At 47.3% G+C, this 14,174-nt stretch overlaps 1 long non-coding RNA gene across 1 annotated transcript in view; it reads left to right on the top strand.

Annotated features, from left to right (window-relative positions):
• The window catches only part of LOC147718752 (uncharacterized), a 297,617-nt gene extending 283,708 nt beyond the window's left edge, over positions 1-13,909 (top strand). Inside the window, exon 3 of the long non-coding RNA XR_015310006.1 lies at positions 13,786-13,909. This is a non-coding gene — a long non-coding RNA (uncharacterized LOC147718752). The remainder of the gene's footprint in view (positions 1-13,785) is intronic.
• The last annotated feature ends 265 nt before the right edge of the window (positions 13,910-14,174 follow it).

Below are 14,174 nucleotides of genomic sequence, written 5' to 3'. Positions count from 1 at the left end.
ATACTTACAGTGCACCCTGCCCTTGGGCCTACCATAGGGGTGTCTGATATGAAGAAAAGGGAAAGTTTAGGGACTGGTAAGTGGGTGCACTTACCAAGTAAACATTGCAGTACCAGACAGCACACAGACTCTGCAATGGCAGGCCTTAGACAATTTTTATAAGGCTGCTTCTGTAGTTGCACAACCAGTGCTGAAAGCCCACCAGCAGCATTTGGATTTACAAGCCCTAGGCACACTCGATGCAATGTTCTAGGGCCTGACAAGTAAACCAAACACGGCAATCATATAATCACTTATCCATAGATCAATTTACAATAGGGAGAGCATATGCACTTTAGCACTGATCAGCAGTGGTAAAGTGCCCAGAGTCCTATTGCCAACAATCACAGGTCAAGAAAAACAAGGGAGGAAGAAGCTAAATGTTTGGGGATAACCCTGCAAAAAGGGCCATTTCCAACACAACCCTCTTCCAGCCTAAAGCCAGGGTAGACCAAATGATACCTCGGTGGGATTCCCTGCTTAGAGCGATAGAACACGGAAACTGGCCCAAACAGCAGGGCACTATTCCTGTTCTACGCCTTCCTGAACCCAGTTGGATCATTCTATCCATACTCTCAGGGTCCACCAAGCCAACCCATGGGGAACCCTTCTCCTCACCTGTGGACACCATCTGTGCAGCATCTAAACTTAACTTGCTCACAGGTGTGTCCCAACAGACAGACAGCAAGCCACAGTGGCCACTGACAGCGGTCAGGGATGAGACCCAGGCCTTATGCCTCTCAGGGCTCTCAAACCCCAGTGGCATCAGAGGATGAGGGGCAGTAGCCCCTGGTGTTTGGCACCTTTTGTCCACTCTCCCACTGGTCAGGTCAGGTCTAACATCCTGGCACTGACCCACCAGTCCCGAGCCTGTATTCGACAGCTGGACAGGAGGCTGGGGTGGGATACCCCACACCCGGTCCTCCCCTTCCTTGGGGCTCTGTACCCTCCCACCTGGAGCGGTACCCCCTTCTAGAATAGTAAGGGCACTAGTGGCAGGTGTCCTGCACCATTCACCCCCCGGTTCAGGGGTTCTATCCTGCAACTGGGATTCCAGGTCAGGGGGGATACCCCGGACCTGGCCCTCCAACCTAGGGTCTAAATCCTCCAGGTCAGGCAACACCTGAACCTGGCTTCCCCACCCAGGGACCAACACCTGCGGTTGAACACTTGCCTGGCACACCAGGACTTCTGGGGACTCACATAGTACCCAACTGGCCAACACAACGGTGTGGCCCAGTCCGCCCCTAGGGTGTGACTCCTGCTCCCCTTCCAGGTGCAACCCTGTCCACCAGGACAAACGGACACAAGGACCACTGACAGCTGTCAGTGATGAGAGCCAGGCCTCATGCCTGTCAGGCCTCTCTAACCTCTGCGGTATCAGAGAGTGCGGGGCAGAAGCCCCAGGTGCCTGGCACCTTTCCTCCACTCTCCCTCTTGTCAGGTCAGTTAGGGCACCCTTACACTGGCCCGCTAGCCCAGGGCCTGTACCCTCAGACTGACCAGAGGTCACAGACGAGGCTCTCCTCCCCCTACCTCTCCTTCTGGGGTCCTGCCCTCTTCTCCCAGGAGAGTCACCATCGGAACACAACTCTCCTACCAGTTCAGGACCTTTCTCCAGCAACTGGTCTCCCAACCTAGGGTCTAAACCCTCAGGTTGCCCCGGGTCAGAGGTGAGGACTCTGACCCAGGGCGGGTGCTTCCAGAGGGCTGCACCTGCCCAAATTGGGTGGCACCTCTGGAAGCAAAACCGGTCAGGACACTGCTTACAGATATCCTTCCCTCTAGGTCAGGCAGATCCTGAACTTAGCCTCCCAACCAAGGGAGCAGTACCTGCGGTATGCACTTGCCCGGCGCACCAGGACTTCATTGGGAGCACATATGTCCCCCCTGAGGGTGAATATATTTTCAAAAAGAGAGGGGGGGACCAAGGAGCTAATAAAGGTCCAGTGTCCGTGCTCCTAATATCAACGTTTAACCAACAAAGAGGACAAAGTTCCTGTGCCAAGGTGCAAAAAGTCACCCATGCAGCGTGGTGCAAACAGTCACCCATACTTAAAAAATTGGAAGGAAAAGAAAGGAAAAAATGAATAGGAGATTCCTAGGTATAAAGGACCCAAAAGTATGAGAGGGAAAGACACTGTTTCCTCTGTTGCCCTCACACACCCCGAAGAGTGTCATGCTTCATCATCGGGCGTATGCTCCTCGTAGGGCCGGCACTGCAATTCCCTACGGGTCCCCCGAAGGGTCACTTTATCGGAGATCTTTTAGAGGACTGCCGGATGGTGCATGCGGGTGTGCGGGTTGTGAGTCAAGAGGAGCGTAAAGAAAATATGTGCCAGTGTGATGAATAAAAAATAAAAGCATGGGTAAACATGCAGCGATAAGTTTAAAAGTATACCCTTGGCAGTCAATACTGCTAAAAATTATTGACCCAAGAGGCCTATTTTGCCTAGGTGTCAATTGTCAAGGTCAACATGTTTCGCGCTTCCGTTGCCCAAAGGTCGTTAGCGCTTCGTCAGGACCATCAAGTAAAAAATATGTAAAGTGCACGTGATTTAGTGAGTGTAAAAATTACCCTCTTATCTAAATCAGGGTGGAGTAGAACCTGTGTACCCTTATCATGGTCACAGCTAATAGGTGGAAGCCACTCCTGAATGAAGCCTAGGAAATTGAAAATAAAAGAACAAAACAAAGTAATAAGACAGCATCGATGACAGCTTGATGCCGCAAAATGTAACACATGTGTGTACATCAATTACACTTAAACAATTAAGTAGAAAGGCACACAGGACAGGTTGAACGTAACTGGTAAAAAAGAAGGGGGGGCGGGCGCTGTTTTATAAGGTATTGGCCCCTACCCTACATAGCATATATATTGGAAAAAGCGTGGAGGAAATAAGTGGTCCTCAACCTTGTAAGGTACATAATATATGCCCCATAGACCAAAGCAATCCTTCCGGGTTTGTTTACTTATAACAGGCGTCCAAACTGTAAAATTATAAATGCTCAAAGAACATGCTCACCAAGCACTGCATGTAGTAATCCTACGTGGTCAGAATAATGGACGCCCGCAAGTAACCGGGCTGTAGAAACAAACACAGAGATAGCAGCATAGAGGCACATTAGCCAATCATCTGAAGTGCTTGGCCGATGCTCACAGTGCAGAATATTACATCTATGAAATACTTACAAATAAGTGCGGGTGCTGCCTTCTTGCAACCTACCCAAGACCACGCTTCTGCCGAAAGGAGACTAACATCAGCAGAACCGCTGGTTTATAAACATAGGTCAGGTCAGGTGTGAGGCGGTATCCTTTTCCGGGGGAGGAAAGGGTCCTAGTGAGAAGCAACTAAATGCGCATGTGTGAGCACCGTAGGTGAACGCGCATGAGCTTTTCTCGGGCACACTACTCCCCTGCTCATGCGCAACGGCTCACTACATAGTCAAGGAATGGGAATTGTCGCTAGAAATGCCCAGAAACATACAGGCAATTTGCAGCATGAAATAATATACGTACAATGCCCTCCATCGCCACATAATTTACCATAAAGGGGTTATCTTAATGTCATACTTGGACCGCACCTCGTCCTACAAGTAATATAGCCCTTTGGTACTGCTACCTAATCGTGAACGCTCAAATGGATTAAAGCACTTTCTTAAAATACAATGTTATATTGCTGTCTTAAGGAGTTATCCAACGCGTGCCTTGCGCTCGTCTACAGTTACGAATGTGGGGCAATTAACCACTGCATCGCAATGGCAATGAAGTCCAGGTATACTGTGGAGCCAAGTCCCACTGATAAAATAATCCTGTCTCGTGTGCCTCACGAAAAGAAAAGAAAGAAAGGACAGAATAAAATTAACGGTCCCACGGCTAAACAGCCGCGCTAAATATATTTTCAAAAACAGAGGGGGGGGACCAAGGAGCTAATAAAGGTCCAGTGTCCGTGCTCCTAATATCAATGTTTAACCAACAAAGAGGACAAAGTTCCTGTGCCAAGGTGCAAAAAGTCACCCATGCAGCGTGGTGCAAACAGTCACCCATACTTAAAAAATTGGAAGGAAAAGAAAGGAAAAAGAGAATAGGAGATTCCTAGGTATAAAGGACCCAAAAGTATGAGAGGGAAAGACACTGTGTTTCCTCTGTTGCCCTCACACACCCCGAAGAGTGTCATGCTTCATCATCGGGCGTATTCTCCTCGTAGGGCCGGTGCTGCAATTCCCTACGGGTCTTTTAGAGGAATGCCGGATGGTGCATGCGGGTGTGCGGGTTGTGAGTCAAGAGGAGGGTACGTACCAGTTACGTTCAACCTGTCCTGTGTGCCTTTCTACTTAATTGTTTAAGTGTAATTGATGTACACACATGTGTTACATTTTGCGGCATCAAGCTGTCTTAATACTTTGTTTTGTTCTTTTATTTTCAATTTCCTAGGCTTCATTCAGGAGTGGCTTCCACCTATTAGCTGTGACCATGATAAGGTTACACAGGTTCTACTCCGCCCTGATTGAGATAAGAGGGTAATTTTTACACTCACTAAATCACGTGCACTTTACATATTTTTTACTTGATGGTCCTGACGAAGCGCTAACGACCTTTGGGCAACGGAAGCGCGAAACATGTTGACCTTGACAATTGACACCTAGGCAAAATAGGCCTCTTGGGTCAATAATTTTTAGCAGTATTGACTGCCAAGGGTATACTTTTAAACTTATCGCTTCATGTTTACCCTTGCTTTTATTTTTTATTCATCACACTGGCACGAATTTTCTTTACCCTCCTCTTGACTCACAACCCGCACACCCGCATGCACCATCCGGCATTCCTCTAAAAGATCTCCGATAAAGTGACCCTTCGGGGGACCCGTAGGGAATTGCAGCGCCGGCCCTACGAGGAGCATACGCCCGATGATGAAGCATGACACTCTTCGGGGTGTGTGAGGGCAACAGAGGAAACACAGTGTCTTTCCCTCTCATACTTTTGGGTCCTTTATACCTAGGAATCTTCTATTCTCTTTTTCCTTTCTTTTCCTTCCAATTTTTTAAGTATGGGTGACTGTTTGCACCACGCTGCATGGGTGACTTTTTGCACCTTGGCACAGGAACTTTGTCCTCTTTGTTGGTTAAACCCCCTGAGGCTGACACACAACTCAGGTGTCATGTGACAGTCTGCCTAGCGCAGATCTCCTGACCCCTGTCCATCTGACAGTACGCAAAGATCCCCCAGGACAGATGCGAGGTCACCATGCTCATTCACCAGTGACTCAGCCCTTCTGGCTGGCCCCTGACCCACTTGCTCTCCCACTGGGGATTCCTTCCCCCTCTCACTCCTCAGTCTGGACTTCTGCACCCTCCCAACTGGAGTGGCACTGCCAGACACCAGAACGGATGGAGGTCTGATTACAGGCACTTCCCGTTCACCAGACACTAGGAGATCCTTCTCAAGTGGCCTACTAGCTCCCTCTAGGCACTTTGGGACACGCGGTCCCACACTCACTCCTTCTCCACTGAGACAGGACGTGAGCCCTTACACCCCTTCCCACTCCACTGGGACCTACCTGGGCTACACTGAACCTCTTCCACCTCACAGGTCTGGAAGATATCACGGCCACTCCTTTTGGGATCACTCCCCAATGCCTCTTCAGACTCTCCAGAATCCACCAAGAGGCCTGCCTCCAACGCAGGCTCTCTGGGATTAGAGAACTCACACTCCACCGGGCATTGAAATAGCTCTGGAAAACTGGGAGTTAAAATATGCTCTCCAACAAAAGAATTACATATCCCCCCACAGTTGTTAACCAAGCTACTCTTTGCCTCACCCTCCAGTGCCTCACTCAAGTCCCCCACGCCACTATCCTGAGATTGGCAAGACAGTGTCCTACTGTCTCTGTCACATAACCCACACTCTTATGGACGGTCTTCACACTCACACACCAAGGTTTCTACCATGGGGGAACCCCTCTCCTTTTACCTCTCTTCTAGAGTCAGTAGAGCATCCCTCCCATCACTAGGAATATGATCCTCTGTGCCAGTCCCCCAACCTACTTCAGGGACACTGCACACCATTGGAGCTACCTCATGAACCTGAACCCTCTGGTGTATGTCAACCCCCTCCCTTAAGTCAGGTACCACATCTCTGGGTGTTTGTACCTTTCTCTCAGCACTGGAACCTACCATCTTGCTGCCACCATCTGAGCGGGATTCCACCTCCAACTCAGCAAAGCTCACCTCTTGAGCTACCCATTTTTCTTCGTCAGCTGAGATACTCATGGCCTCAAGCCTCTCGAGCTCAAAATCAAGCTCCCTCATTCTCACTTCATGGGCCAATGTTAATTTCCATTCTTCCAAGGCATTAGTAGTCTTGCTCTCCTCTGCCATCCTTTCCATTTCTTTCTATACTTCCAATAGCTTTATCTTGATTCTCATGACTTCCAATTCATGATCTCTAATCCTTTAGTTTGCCTCCAACTCCTTTGGAGAAAAACTTCAGAATGGTTGCTGCCAGTCCTGGAGGCTGCTCTGGACACAGGCAAATCCTGTGACCTGAAACCATCCAATTCCGCATCCTCATCCACTTCTGCACCATCTGCCTCTCCAGTCTCTTCGGAGTCAGAGGTTTGAATCCTTCCGCTGCCACCAATGCTAGATCTGGGGGTCTCTAGTTGGCAGAGGTAGGTACCACTGTCCAAATAGGGATCCTTGATTCTACTCAGGGTAAGGAGGATGCACTCTTAAGATAACCCCTGCTCGTCCCCTTGGTAGCTTGACACAAGCAGTCAGGCTTATCAAAGGCAATGTGTAAAGTATTTGTACCAACACTCACAGTAACACAGTGAAAACTCCACAATTGGACTCCACAACAGTTTAGAAAAATAGAAGTATTTAATCTAATTTAAATAAGACCAAAACAACAAAAATTCAGGAGTATTAAAAGAGTTCTTAAGGTTGCGTTTAAATAATCCACAGTTTCATCACGGTTTAGCCAATAGTACCTTTAGATATGACAAAAGTTCCAAGTGAAAGTTGCAGAGTTGAAAAACAGGCTATGCGTCATTCCTTAGACCGTGGGGAGGCAATGCGACAACTCCACTGGATGCAGCGGGCGTGTTGCAGTGAATCCAGTCTGTATGGGGAGGGATGTGATACCTTGTATGGATTCCGGTGCGCAGGTTTTGTAGGAACCGTCTTGCAAAGGTACGATGTGACGATTTTTGGGACGGCGACGATCTCAGGTGCGGCGACGATGCGCAGCCTCGATCTTCTCCTCTCGCGGCCCCTCGATGCGATGGCTCTGCGACGACTCTCGCAGTGGTGTGATGCCGTCCGCAAGCAAGCGGTGCGAAGATCTCACCCAGTGACGACAGGCTCTGCGACGATACTCACAGCGATGATACTTTTCCTGCACCGGAGCGATGTGTTCCGCAAGTGAAGGATGCGTCGGTTCTTGCAGCGGCAACAGACCCTGCGAGGATCTTGATCTTCGTGGCGACGGGAATATTCTCGCACTGACGGGGATGCGCTCCGCAAGCGAGCGATGCGTGAAACTTTGCAGAAAGTCTTTAGTATCTTCTTTTCTAGCTTCCCATACACAGGCACAACTTCCAGAGGCACCACCTGAACCTGGCTTCCCCACCCAGGGACCAACCCCAAGCACTCTAGGAAGGACAGAACTCTCTCAGTAGAGTTCAGGGAAGCTGGGGATGAAGTCCTTTTGTTCCTGGGACTTCTTAACTGGGAGCCAGATCAACTCAGGTCCTTGGAGATCTCTTCAAGCAAGGGGACACAGCATAAAGCAAAGTCCTCCCCCTCTCCTTGGCAGCAAAGCAACTGCAGGGCAACCCAGAAACACACAGCAGGACAGTCCTTCCTCTCCAGTCTTCCAGCTTTCTCCTTGGCAGAGGTTCCTTCTTGATTCCAGGATGATCTAAAGTTCAGTGGTTTGGGGTCCTGTACTTATACCCCAAGAAGTATGTGTTCCCTTTTGTGCAGGAGGGCTCTGACCCCAGTCCAAACCAGTTCTGGAGAACTCTGTTTACATGACTCCTTCTTTCCTTTCACAGTGCAGAGCAGAAACATCAGACGCCCTATAGAAGTTGGAGCCAGCCTTGTGGAGAGAAAGTACAGCCCTGGAGCACTTTGTTGACATGATTCCTTCTCTCCTTTCACAGTGCAGGGCAAAGACATCAGATGCACCACAGGGGTTGGAGCCAGCACTGTGGGGGGCAGGCACAGTCCTATTCAGGTCCCAGGTGCAACTCCTCCCTCCCATCTAGATGCAGATCTTTCTATTCACCACTAGGCGGACTCACCCTGTCTCCTGGAATCCCCCAGCCCTGTCACTCAAACTCCAGACAAGGAATACACAACTTAGCAGAGGCAGGTTTGGATAGTTAGACAAGAAAACACCTACTTTCTAAAAGTGGTATTTTCAAACACAGACTGTTAAAATCAACTTCACTAAAAGATGTATTTCATCATCTGAGTTCAGGTATACTAACCTCGAATTTCTACAAGGTTCCCTGAGTCAGTTAGGATTATAAAATGTAATAATCTAACTGCCCATTCTGGCCGATGGAGAACAGGTAGCCTTGCAATGGTGAAAAACAAAAATTGCTTTAATTCACTATTAGGTCATGCCACACAAACCAGGACATGTCCTACCTTCAACTTGCAATGCACCCTGCCCTTGGGCCTACCATAGTGGTGTCTGAAATGAAGAAAAGGGAAGGTTTAGGGACTGGCAAGTGGGTGCACGTACCAAGTTAACATGGCAGTACCAGACTGCACACAGGCTCTGCAATGGCAGTCCTTAGATACATTTTACATGGCTGTGGGGGGCACAACCAGTGCTGCAAGACCACCAGCAGCATTTGGATTTACAAACCCTAGACACACTTAGTGCACTGTACTAGGGTCTGACAAGTAAACCAAACACGCCAATCATGGAATCACTAATCCATAGATCAATTTACAATAGGGAGAACATATGCACTTTAGCACTGATCAGCAGTGGTAAAGTGCCCAGAGTCCTATTGCCAACAACCACAGGTCAGGAAAAACAAGGGTGGAAGAAGCAAAAAATTTGGGGATAACCCTGCAAAAAGGGCCATTTCACACAAACGAGCATACACGTGTAGCTGGAAATCTTCATTAATTATGTCCTGTATTCACTATATCTTCCTCCTGGCTGTGGACGTCCCAATCACAGAGGGAGCTGCTATGCTCCCCGGGATATCTCACATCACTCCCCGCTTCTCCTTCAGGTTGGGACCCAAAGCCTCATAAATGATCCATGTGGAGTCTAAATACCTGGTTACTGGCATGGTGGATCATGTGTCTCCTACTTTGAGACCAATGTAGGAATGGTTCTGAAGGCTGGCACACTCTGGTCTGCAAGCAAGTCGACAATACGAGGTATAGCAAAGGCATACCTTTAATGTATAGATAAAAACAAGCACCAAGGCATCGCGGACCTTGAAACCCACATACTCCTGTATGAGACTGAGGCGGCAGTTTAAGAAACCGAAGCACTGACTCGATAACTGGACCTAGATAGGGCCTCTCTGCATCAAATTGTCTTGCAAGAAACCCACCAATGTTGGATCACCACTTGTTAACATATATACAAACAAGGGAATAAACATGACTGGCAAACAGAACGGAAGTTCGAGGCATGTCCTTACCCTTGTGGATGACACAGGGTCCCTGGTCATCATGCCCGAAGAAATTGCAAGAACGCTTGCAGACTACTACAGATATCTATACCCCCCTCGGCCTTGGACGCCCTGTGAACTTGCTCACCCGCTGCTTTCTGACGTACCTCTTCCCTATCTGACATGGCAAAAATCCCTGGTGGTACTGATCACTGAAGATGAGTTTCAAGCATCCAAACTATCTGAAAATTGGTAAAAACCCTGGCCCGGGTGGCTTCCCTCTCGAATACTTCTGGATATTCTGACCCCTCAACTTCTCAAGCTTTACTCAGAGACCGAGAAACAAGGAGTCTTCTCTCTGGAACTTAACAATGGAACTATTGTCGTCATCCCTAAACAGATCAGCCATCGATGAACTGCATGTCCTATCGGCCCATTTCCCTAATTAATGCAGATATTAAAATACATGCCAAGATCTTGGCAACCAGGCTTCAATCGGTCCTTCGTTCTTTAATCAACCTGGTTCAATGTGTCTTTATCCTAGGCTCCCACACTAGACACTGTATTCAGCTGTATGTAGCGGGTACAAGTAGCCTGGGCTCATGTTGGAGAGATCAAGGAGTTGGCAACCTTGTTGCTGGTTGACTTCTGGCCTCTGGGTGAATAAGGAAAAGTCGCTACTCATCCCTTTACGGGGGACACTGCATTTATTGAATGGGTATCTGGTATTCCTATCCATTGCCGCAGCATCAAATATTTGGGTGTACAAATTTTGACACTACTGGACCTCACACGCATGTTCATTCTTACTCCCCTCTTAGAGGGGACTAAAACTAATCTAGCAGCATGTCAACACCTGTCACTTAATGTCTTGAGAAGGGCTGTTTTGATTAAAATGATGGCCCCTTTTTTTCTCTCTCTTGCAAACCTTCCGGCTCCAAATACCCAATACACTGTTGAACTAAGTAGCGCTGTTGCTTCAGTTCTTTCCGTGAAGGAGCTTGCACCCTCGCATCAGCCTGGCCAAGAGTCGCTGTTCAGTGTACCATGGTGGCATTATGGTGGTAGACATTTGTTTGTAATACTGGGTGTCCCAACTATTTGCATATAGCTGGGTCTGAACTGAGGTGGCGAAGTGACCTAAAGAATGATGATGAATTCCACCCAGATCTGCGACTGGGGTGAGTGTCTGAAAAGTTTCAGTGCTACGTCCATCATCTCCTTTTGTTTGCTTTGTCCCAACTATTAGTCATAAAAAACTGGCTTATGGATGGCTAGGACAACCCGACGTACCAGCTGGAACTCTCTGGCCTCAGTCTTATTGGGGTCATGCACCACTTGTATCGCTGTCCAGTTCCTCTGGCCCTCCCTGAGGTTACTAGAGTAATCTTCTTAATGTGGAGAGGAGACACACAATTCACAGGCTGGGACAGACGTCTGCCTCTGCAGACTCATCTTTGAAGGGGGCGCTGGTTGGAGCAAGTGGCACGCCTGGAGAGATTTTGCCGCTGGGACTCACTAGGAAGTACAATGTTGGGGGATGTGTGGCAGGTATCTGACATCTTCTCCTTCACAGACATACAAGTCCATTTCACTCTTTCACATACTCAATTTCACAAGTTTTTACAGCTGTGTCATGCCCTGAATCACTACTGCACTAGTTTACAGGAATTGCCGAGATTTAGCCCCCTTGAGGAAATATCTGTTGATGGTGGGATTGGATCGGGAGGTGTCTCCCAGTTATACCGAACCCTTGTATGTAATACCCTAGAGACACTAGATCCACTTAAACAGCAATGGGCGGGATGGTACAGTTAGAGATGAAGGAAGTTGAATGGCGGGAGGCCTGCAAGGCCCCTAGGGAATTGGTGATATCTGCATGATTCTGCCTGATTCAATTACACTACCTCCACCAAACATAAATGACCCCCCCCCCAACAATTGGGGCATGCAGGCATCCTCTCTGAACCAAGATGTGCTTGTTGCCAGTCTCCAGCTGAAGACTTTTACCACATTGTCTGGCAATGTCCTGAGATAACCCAATACTGGACATGCATAGGTACTACCTTATTGGCAGTTCTAGATATATTCATTTTTTATTACACAGACTTCAAGGATGGCCCTGCTGGCAGTTTTGGGAAAAATGCGAGGGGACAGAGCTTTGGTGGGATTGGCAGCCCTGATGGCCAAAATACACATAGCCCGATCCTGGACAAGCCAAGCTCAACAAGTCTGAAGATGTGGCGATCTGGTGTGTACTGGCGTGCCGAACAGGAGGAACCAGTGTATATTGCTCAGGGGTGCCTGCAGAAATTCACCAAGATCTGGGGGAAATGGTGTGACTTTTATGAACTGTCCTCCACATTGGGATCTGTGCTTTGAACTTGTTTTCCTACATTTGTGATCAACTTCTGGTTGGAGCAGGGGAGATGGGGTTGGATTGGGGAGCAATGACTATGTTTCTTTGCTGTTTTCTGACTCAATGTCTTTACAACCAATAGCATTTGTTTATAAAAAATAATCTATTGAATCTAGCATACTAATGCAGAGCAGAGTACTTCTTCAATGGGGTAGTGCTAAAAGCATGCTAAAGTTGGAGGTGCAGTTTAAATTGCATTCTGAACAGGCAACGTTATTGAAAGTCATTTTGCACTCATAGTATTAAAACAAGGGGCATAGTGAACCCCTCACTTTAGGCAGCTAGAGTGGGGGTGGTGTCCTTTTTTAGGCCTCTTCTGTCTGCAACTCAGCAGACAAACGTTCATCATTACCACTGGAATACCGTGTCAATAGAAGAGCAAACAGAAGCAAGGAAAATCAAAACTGGTAAATAGAACAAGCAAAGAAAAAAGCATGTATGAGTGACTAGGTGGAGGAGTGAGAATGTGGATTATGAAGTGAAAGGATACATGAATGATAGGTGGATGGACAGGTGGAAAGATGGCAAATTAAAGGCATGGGTGGCTGGATGAGTGAATGGATATGTAGATGGACAGGTGAAAGGATGGCAGAGTAAAGGAATGGATGGATCAGTGGGCAAAAGATGAGGGACTGGATGGCTGAGTAGATAGATAGCTGGATGGCACAGTGGATGAATATATGGCAGAGTTGACAAGTAGGTGGGTGGGTGGATGAAAGATAGATGGATGAGCAGAGGGCAGAGCAGATGGATGGACGGCAATGTGAATCGGTGGATCTCAGAGAGAATGGATGGATGGATTGATGGGTGGGTGGGTGGCTGGCAAAGTAGATAGATGTAGGTATGGGTGATGGATAATTGATGGCAGAATAGATTAATGAAATGGTTGAAAGAGTGGATGCACAGACAGAAGAGTGGATGGATGGGTGATGGCACAAGGGATGGATGGATGGCAGAGTGGTTGGATTAATGGGTGGTAGAGTGGATGGATGGATTCGTGGATGGATCACAAATGGTTATGTAGATGGATGGATTGGTGGAATGAAAGAATGAATGGTTGACAGAATGTAAAGGTAAATAGTGAATATTAGCACATTGATGGATCTATGAAAAATTGAATGGATAGAAGTATGGATGGAAAAGAAAAGGAAGCTGTTCTAGCAAGGGTTGGGCTCACTTGCTTCGCATGCAAGATGGCATCAGTGCTTTAGTTCAAGTGGGGGCTATTCTAATTTTCTGGATATTCCCTTAATTAAAACGGTGGATTTGGAACTAAAATACAAGTGGGGTTGCATCAAACATGACTACAAAAGATTAAAGGTACGACACATATGGGCAAGATATTAAAATGCATAACATTGTCTTGTATTTTAGAGTTCATGACGAGGAAAGTCGAATTCCTTTTCCTGTAGCTAGAATGGAGGTACAGTATTTCCATGCTTCCATCTGGGGGTGTGTTAGGTATAATAAAACAGACAAAACTGAACAGTCAGATTTGTTTAAGTAATCCCGCCATGCAAAGCAATACCGACCAGTTTAGGAATTATCACCTCGTTAGCAGATAGCATTTGCATCATAAAGGCTTCTAGTACTTGTAGCACAAAGAACGTCAAAATGAAAGCATCATTATGCTGCAGATTGCAAAGTTAATCCAATCGTTAATTTTTACTGTAGGTTACATCTCCAATGCTACCGTCTATGTTAAGCAACACTAAAGGTCACTTTTTGAAGAAACATTCTGCTGAAAAGTAGACAAAATTTACAAGAAGACAACAGCATTCGAGCAAGTACCTCTTTATACTCTGTAAAGTTACCCCCACATGCATCAAGCACTTTTTCATTCGCAAACGGTGCGATTCCTTAAAATCGGCCGTTTGCGAATGCAAAAGTGCTTTTTGGGATGCATGAAGCAATTTTAGAATTCGCAACATTGTTGCGAGTTCTAAAATTGCGGGTGCTTTTAAGAAGTCGCAGATGTGCGACTTCTTAAAAGCAATGCATCATCACTTTTGACAAGTGAAAATTCGCACTTAGGGTTCCAAATTTACCGAGTGGTTGAACCA

This window comes from Lissotriton vulgaris, chromosome 4_1, assembly GCF_964263255.1.
Source record: "Lissotriton vulgaris chromosome 4_1, aLisVul1.2, whole genome shotgun sequence".
In the NCBI taxonomy this organism is placed as follows: domain Eukaryota; kingdom Metazoa; phylum Chordata; class Amphibia; order Caudata; family Salamandridae; genus Lissotriton; species Lissotriton vulgaris.
This window is presented reverse-complemented; position numbering and strand designations above follow the sequence as displayed.